This window comes from Schistocerca americana, chromosome 3 (genome assembly GCF_021461395.2).
Source record: "Schistocerca americana isolate TAMUIC-IGC-003095 chromosome 3, iqSchAmer2.1, whole genome shotgun sequence".
NCBI classification, from domain to species: Eukaryota; Metazoa; Arthropoda; class Insecta; order Orthoptera; family Acrididae; genus Schistocerca; species Schistocerca americana.
In genome coordinates this window covers 538083753-538092641 of record NC_060121.1, presented here as the reverse complement: position 1 = coordinate 538092641, position 8889 = coordinate 538083753, and the positions used below count along the sequence as shown (strand labels likewise).

Here is an 8889-nt window from a genome sequence, read left to right as displayed (position 1 = left end):
CTGTGGATGCCATCTTCCATTTCTGCTCACGGCATGCAATGTATCTGCCTCGCATCATTTTAAGATGTTGCACACTGAGTTCTGCCTCCAGATCCAAGTGATTAAGATTATTGTACACACAATTCAATGATTGATTGTATGAGAAACAGGTGGAACTGACAACAAAGAAATCTCAGACATTTCCAGCAATGAGGTCAGATTTCAGAGCATTGTCAAAATAACTGATCTTTTCTGTTTGCCTTTCTATTACATTCACATTTGTATTTAATTTTTTTGTATGCAATGGCAACCACTGGAGGGCAAACACTCACTGCACTTACTCAGTTTCAGAATCAACAAATTCAAGAATTATTGTCTCACACAACTCGACTGCTGAGTTCACCACAGGCCCAGCAGCCATCTATGAGTGAAGCATAGAATACCAGTGGACAGGAGCCGCCTCTTTCCTACTATTCCTTTGATTAACACAAGAGGTGTGGGCAGAATATAATCTTAGATGGAGCAGCACTTCGCAGCTTACAGAATCATACGTGACACATGGCATTCTTTCTTTTTTTCTTGGGTAGGAGTGCATATTTTTCATTTGTGTAGCAAATTGTTCCTGCCCCAAACCCTACCCTATAAGGAAGTCATACAGAATGTAGATGAATTTTTTGAAGCTCAGATTCATGTATCTGCTGCTCGTTTCAAAATCATTCATAAGCATCATCACAGTAATCACTATTACAAAGCATGGACCACTGAACTCAAGAGTATGGGTAGCAATAGTAAATTTAAATTAAATGCTTGTGGAACTTCTTTTCATGACAAAATGTTTGTGATGTAGTTATTCAGAACCTTATTGATCACAGAGACTGTCAAGCATCGTGATCCTGGTCTCACTGCTGTACTTAATGTAACTAAATCTCAGGAAGTGCAAGACTTTGTGGAACTAGACTCTGATGTACCTGTAGTTGCAGTGCTGACCACAGTTAATTCTAAGTTACCCCAGTCCTGATAGGCACATGTTCACAATGGCTGCAAGCAACAGCGTAAGAAGTGCACAAGGCAGCCAGCCAGTTTCCCAGCAAGTTTACACATTATGAAGTGTAGTGTTAAGTGCTATGAAACACATGACTGCAAACATAGATTTTCCCAATAAGTGGAATATTGACACACAAAGTGTGCCTGAAAAAGGCCCACAAAGTAGAATCTGTTCCACGTAAACCTAAAACTGAGAAAATGGAAATCAATGCCTCACATTCTGATTTGACAACATTCCTAGCAATACTCATAGAAACTGTAGATGCATCACAAATCTATAGGCACAGTGCAAAGTTTTGCTTATTCAAATCAGCTCACCTCAAATAGACAAACAGCAAAATATTTGTCATTCACAAATCAGGCAAGGTCAGAACTGACAAACACATTCAGCAGAATAGCCATACACTTTACAGATTTGCAATCAAACTGCACAGTTTCATGTAGAACGGGTGCATCAGTCACATTATTTAATCAGAATACATATGAGCAATTGGGATGTCCAAGCTACAGACATTATGTCTGTATCTCGCGGTCTACAATGGCGAAAGTATGTCTGTTCTTGGGACATGCACTTTGCATGCAAAATATAAAAGTACAACTACATTAGTGCCCTTCAAGCTGCTTCAATCACACTCTAGTCCCAATATTTTCGGAATGGACGTGTTTGATTTGTTTTGTTTAGATATTCAAGGTAATTTGCCAGCTATAAATACTCAAGTTTCCCATGCCAGCAGACAATACCTGTGTGATAAATATGGATATTTGTTCAATTGTAAATTGGGACAGGCAAAGAATTTTCAAGTGCACATTACATTCAAAGAAAATGCTCAACCAAAATTTTTGTGCGCACATCCAGTACTGTATGCCATTTGTGGTGAAGTTGCTTCTGAGCTCCACAGATTGGAACAAGTCAGTATTTTGAAGCCCATTTCTGTCAGCCAATGGGCATCTCTTCTACTTATAATGAGAAAATTGAATAGAAAAATCAGACTTTGTGCAGACTTTAAAGCCACAGATAATGGTTACACAGTTATTGATTTTTTACTACTTCCAGGCATTGAGGAGCTTAGGGATTTGATTCAGCTGATGCTGATATTCAACTTTCCATCAGTGAGGACACAAAAAAATTTTTGTTGGTCAGTATCCTGCTCCGACTTTGTTTCAGCTCTTTCTGAAACAAGTGACATCAAAATTTCTGTCCTATTCAAACTATTCCAATGGCATCTTGGACCAAACACCGAGACAGCATCTCAAAAACTTAGAATTCCTTTTTCAAGTTTTGACATAAGACTCAAGTGGAATCTGCAAAAATGTTTATTTTTTTTAAATATGCTTGCAGTTAATGCTTCATGACATGTAATAAGGACAGTTTTAACGCACAAAGTTGGAAACTCTCAATGCCCCAAAGTATTCACATCCAAGATGTTGAACAAGGGCCAAGTCAACTACAGTCAGCTGATAAAGGAAAGCCTCAACCATATGTGGCAAAACAATATTCCATCAATATCTGCACAGGAGAAATTTTTTTCTCATAAGTGATCATAAGTAGCTGATTGCTCTGTTTCACTCGGTGAAAGGTGTACCTGACCATACTGCATGGAATCTGCAATATTGGGCATTACTTCTTTTGAATTACTATGGCACAGCATGCAAACACAGACACACTGTCTTGCTTGCCTATGGGAAGTGATCCGGAATTTGATGCATCAGAATCTTCTTTGTCTTCAAATTGATCGATCCGATTCACAAGCACTGCTTTCACGCTGGTTGTCGGCAGGTTGCACAAACTACTGAATGGGATCAGTTACTACAACTGATCAAGTACTACATAGCCTCTTAATCCAAACTCAATTTCAGGTGCAGTAGTATGAAAATACTATGCTCATCACAACCACCTTTCTATTCAGGATGGTGTAATTTTATTGCACACTGATAATGAAAAAATCATGAAATCCATATCACTGCAGCAAAATGTTTTGAAACTTTTATACACAGCACATTGGGGAATCATTAAAGCTAAGCAGCCAGTGCTCCAGCATTATATATGGCTTGGTTTGGATAAGGAGACCAAACATATGACTGTTCACTGCCATGCATGTGCGGACAACCATGCAACCCTGTGCCAAGAATTTTTCAATTGGCCATGACCTGATACTCCTTGGCAATACATCCACATTGATTTTGCTGGTCCTTTCCGGAACACACAGTGAGTAATTATAATCAATGCATATGTCGGTTATCCTTTTGTCATTCCTGTGAATTAACAACTAGTGCTAGTGAATTCAACAACTAGTGCACTCATTTCTGCCTTTTGTTTAGAAGTTTGCCACAAACTATCATTTTGGAAAATGGTCGGCAGTGTTCTTTATTGGAGTTTCAACAGTTTTGTCAACAAAGTGGGATTCACCATGTCCAAACATCGCCATCTCTCCTTAATTGAATGGTTAAGTTGAACATTTTGTTCACAACTTCAAGGCTCAGATGTCCAATATCATGCTTTGTACTCAGGGAAAAATGCTTTTGTTGCTGTTTCTCAGCACGTATTGCACATTGCCTTTTCAGGGCACTCCACCAGCAGAATTATTACACGGTCATTGTCACCATATTTTGGTGCATCTATTTCACCCTCGACGCCTTGCTTCAGATGCCAACTTCACTAAGAAGTTCAGTATGAAGGACAAAGTTGTCTATTGTGTCTGTAACATGCCTCACAAATGGGAATTTGGCATTGTCACTCAGATGGCTGGCGAAGTTCATTATAGCATTTGTGACAAAACAGGCACCTATTAAACTAACTTTGCACTAAAGATTACTGTGATCCTATGATACATTTTCAATTTTCAGAAATGCTGTCTGCAACCCTAACTGTTGTTCCCAAGCAGTCTTCGTGGGTGCCTGACATTCAGGTACATTGGTCAACCGATGACTCTGCCTTGGAGGTTGACTCCTGCTCCCCTAAGCAGCCTTGTTGCAGCCACTGCGTCTGTCACTGTTCACAGCAAAATCAGTCATGGACATCGAGCCTCCATCAGCCTCACAGTTTTTCACATCCTCCACAGAATCATTAATACACCCACCTGTGTCATTGGATGGACATCTTACCACAGGTGGTTCGCAAGATGAATGTCAGGATGCAGGTTGGTTATTGCCACCTGCCATCACACCACATCTGACTTCATCAGCTGCACCATGGCAGAGACCTTCCCCGGGTCCTGATCTCCACGCAAATATGTGACAATAGTGCACAATTTCCAGGGCAGGGGGGTGAGGGGTGGGGGGCACTGGAATGCAGTATCAACAGTGTCTTTGTTGACTGCACATGGGGCATCATTCGCATCTCCATAGATGAAGACGCATTTAAACAGAACACCAGTATGCCACATTCTCTCCAGGGTTCACTATTTTCCTATGGGTAGGGCTACAGATGCCACCAGAAGACATCATCTACGCTTCTACCTACTGCACGCAATGTCTGCCATGTGTCATTTTAAGGTGTCGCACATTGAGCTCTGCCCCCAGATCTCAGAAGACTTGCAGTGAGACAACTACATACTAGTATGATGCTATTGATATTCAAGTGATTGAAAATGTTAGCAAGTGATCAGCACTGTACAGGCAATTCAGTGACCAGAACCAGTGTGGAACAGACAACTTTGTACACAGTGTAAATAACTATGTTCATGATTTATTCATTTACTAAAAGTTTGTGGTGTTCTGTGCCACCTCGAATCAATACCAACACAACTATTGTGTATGATATCCATCACATTTGTTTCAATATTTTATTTGTTTTTGAAAGCACTAAATTGTTTCTACTTTATTTTTGTCAGACATTTCTCTGTGAAAAATAAATGCATTTTTCTGATACCCTTGCCATAAAAAGACAAAGATTTATTAAAGTCAGATGCCATGGGTATTGTGGGTTTAATGGCACTACCACAAGTGGCAGTCACACTGGCCACACAAGTCAGCCACATCAGTCTGCATCTACGATAATACTCTGCAAATCACTGTGAACTGCATAGCAGAGGGTACTTCTCATTGTGCCAGCTATTAGGACTGCATCCCATTTCATTTATGTGTGGAATGTGGAAATAACTACCGTTTAAATGTTTCTGCACATTCTGTAATTAGCCTAATCTTGTCCTTAAGATCCCTATATGAGTGATACACAGGGAACTGTAGTATATCCTGGATTTAGCATTTAAAAATGGTTTTTGAAATTTTGTAAGTAGGCTTTCTTAGAATAGTTTGCATCTATTTTCAAGTATATGCCAGTTCAGTTTCTTCATTATCTCTGTAACACACTCCCATGGGTCAAATAAATTTGTGACCATTCATACTTTTTACATTTCTGACCATTTAAAAGAAACTGCCAATCTAGCATCACTTTGAAATCTTATCAAGATTCTGTTTAATATTTTGACAGCTCTATTCAGGCAGTTCTTCATTATTGATAATAGCAGCATCTGCAAAAAATCTAAAGTTACTATTAATACTTCCTGGGGAACTATAAAATTGGCAATATAACCCGCTGCAGAACAGGTGGCTGTGAGTTGCTTGAGGGTAGCTACCTTAAACAGTTCATCACCAGCAATGCTAAGCCTCATTCTTCTCAACGGAACTGCTGCTGGACACTTGATTACATTATAACATCATACTGTTTTCGGAAGACTCTGTTAAATCTGTCACCTCATCCTACTTTTCTGATGTGAAACTTTCTCTCTGTCGGTAAATCTTGACTATAGGTGACACACTCAAAAATATTTCCTCTCATTATCAGTCCTACCATTGCCTACTTCATTTGAAACATGCTGAACTTGCTAGAGTTAAGTCCAATGTCACTGATTGTGTCGTGCGATAGACACAGAAATTCCAGAGTTTCAAGTGTCAGTTACATCTAGTTTATTTTCTGGTAGACTTTAATTTTTCCTGGATGATTTATGTCGTATCAATGTTTGATGGGCAGTAAATGCAGTAACTGTAAAAGTGTTTTTTTATTACTTTAGGTTACAGTAATTTTTAACAACAGTACAGGACTTTAAAGTACAGGTGGTAATGTAGATTCAACTCTGAATTACAGCCAGTCTTCTGAATTACATAGAGTTCTATTTTGCTATGGCAGAATACTTTAAACCCAGGTGTAATATCCTTTTTCCCTAACTCCGTTTAACTTTATCCTAGTCATTTTATGGGATGACTAAGTACTGTAGGAATATGTTTAAGAACATGTTAAAATTTCAATTTACAGTACCTACTTTAAGTTCTCTTTCAAGTTTTCTCTTAAACTTTGAGGGTGTAATTAGTTATGGTTCTGTTTTATACATTTTTCTTTCATAATTGGAATATTTTGTGGTTAGTATTGTGCCACCATTGCCAGATAATTTTTTTAATTATGACTTTTACAACTAAATACTAAAATAAGATGAGACCAGAAAGATGTTGTCAATGCCTTTCATATTGTGCGCATCAGCTATAGCTGTGTATTTTATGGTGAAGAGAAGTCAGTTCAACAAATCTATTCCTGTGCATCTAATGAGCATAAAAAGCTAAACTAGTAACTTTAAAAAAAAATCATAGTTCAAACCCTTGTTGATATACGTAGCAGTTTCAAATTAGAGAATGATTCCTTCAATAAAGCTTCAATTAAGTATGACCACATCATCTCTTTGTTAAGCCAGTTTACATCCTTGTGTAATGACTAATTAGCATAAGGACTTACAGAAATTGTGATCTGGTATCAAATAATGTATATTGTATCAAATAGTAGATACACACTTAATCTTTCTTTATTTGACAGTAGTTTTGGGATATCCTTTCCTTAACAAGAGTTCTATAATGAGATGCTGAACCAAGTTACAGGCACAACTCTGCCTCATTATAACTCTATTCACTGAGGAATAAATCATAAAATAAAACAGAAAATAAAACTTTACTTATTTATAAGAAATATGGTTTACAATATTCCACAATATTCACTATATGGAATCTTACTTATTTAATATTATTGATGTCACAATTCTAGAATGAGACAAAAGACTAAAAAAATGGGAATACAGTCAGCGTAATTTGCACAAACTTCATAAATGGATATTTTTCTATTTATTATACACTATTTTCTAAAGGAAACAAGAATTTCAATGCACTGTGTTTAACTATTACTATGTTTCGAGCATAATTTCTACATCATATTGTTTAAATCATTATTGGGGTCACATTAAGAATACTTCTCAAATGTGTCCAGGAGCTTATGATTTGCTTGTATCTTATTATGTGGTACAGTGTAGTAAGACTGTCTCTGGTGAACACACAAACTTCACTTTATTTACTGTAGTAATATTTTCCTCCTCATCAGGATTTTCTGCACTCTGCAGTCAGGAGCCTTCTAAGTGTAATGTAGATATACTCTCAGAATCCGCTCTGATGAAACATAATAGCTGAAACACAAATGATGGAAAAGCACCGATTAGAAAACACATACACTAGTGAGAACCAAAGGGTATCAAGAATTCTTTTCGTGTGGCTGGAAGAACAGTAGTGACGTGTTCCCCCCACCTTCATTTTTTTAAATTTTATTATTTTTTCCCCCACCTCTACAATACATTGTCCTGGATCATCCATGGTGAAGAATCAATTAGATCAAAGTACTTGCTTTTTGCAAACACTGTTTCATGTGCTCAACAACTTCTTCATTTGCAGGGACAACAAAATGACATCCTCACGTGAAGTTCTGTTTCCTGCTTGGAAAAATGAGCAGCATCAATTGCTTGGTATGACCCAGAGATGGAGCAACAAATGAGCCAGTGAAAGACTGTTTCATCACTACAACTGAAGAAACCAGGACTTTTGAGAACAAATGCTGGTTTGCTTTTTCAACATGAAGCTAACAGTCCACCAGAATTAGTTACCAATGGTATCAGAGTTAACCCCCATTAATACCTTCAAATTCTAAGGCAACTGTTTGAAGTATTGGGTGATTAATAAACTTTCTCTATTTGAGAGGGCTCCCATGAAATGCAAGTGATTGCAAGACAGTGAAACTTTGTGGAAACATTTGTAAGGACATATGAAAGACAAATAACGAATAAAGCATTGAAAGAAACACATTCTAATTACCATATGAGATGGTAACATTTGATAACTGTGTGCTTTTTATGTTCCAGGTTACAAAAGTTGCTCAATGTGATGAGCCTCTACATCCATGACAGCTTGGTGCTGCACTAGAGATACTTTTTCACTACTGTTCGCATTGCTTTATGGACAGCTGACCACGGAATGTTCAGCTGTTGTGACACAGCTCGTGCACTGCTTGAAAATCACACACTGCATACAGCATACTCAGCCATGGCAACAGTAACTTCTTCAACAATTTGTGGCGCAATTCGCTGTTGGTCTCTCCCCGGAGCAATTCCCAAATCGCCAGCTAAATGGAACTTCTGCATCATGTTCATCAACCCTAGTGTGGAAAGGAGACCTCTCCATATTCCTTGAATGCGTCAAAACTCACGAAAAGCAGCAGCATTATTGCTATTGTTTTGTTAAAACAGATTTACAAGTAAACTCCTGCTCGCTGTGTCCAGATCATGTTGACTGCATACAAATGCTTGTGTTTCAATCCTACGTTGCCATATCAGCACCGGCACCTAATGGCAAGTCATGACACTAACACTACTAAAAATGCAAATCCTGCAGTGGACAGTTTGAACGTCATTCCTATAATGTTGGGCACCAATACGGTGAATAGTTTTCCATATACACTGGCTCAAAAAGCAAAAGTTTAATTATAACCAACATGTACTGTAAAAAATTCCCTAAGCTGTAGCAATCAATGGACTGGCTCCTCCACCATGCTAATCCTGTAAGGCT

General features: G+C 38.1%; 1 long non-coding RNA gene across 1 annotated transcript in view; it reads right to left on the bottom strand.

Annotated features, from left to right (window-relative positions):
- Positions 1–6782: 6782 nt before the first annotated feature.
- The window catches only part of LOC124605172, a 49189-nt gene continuing 47082 nt past the window's right edge, over positions 6783–8889 (bottom strand). The window contains exon 2 of the long non-coding RNA XR_006978613.1: positions 6783–7460. This is a non-coding gene — a long non-coding RNA (uncharacterized LOC124605172). The remainder of the gene's footprint in view (positions 7461–8889) is intronic.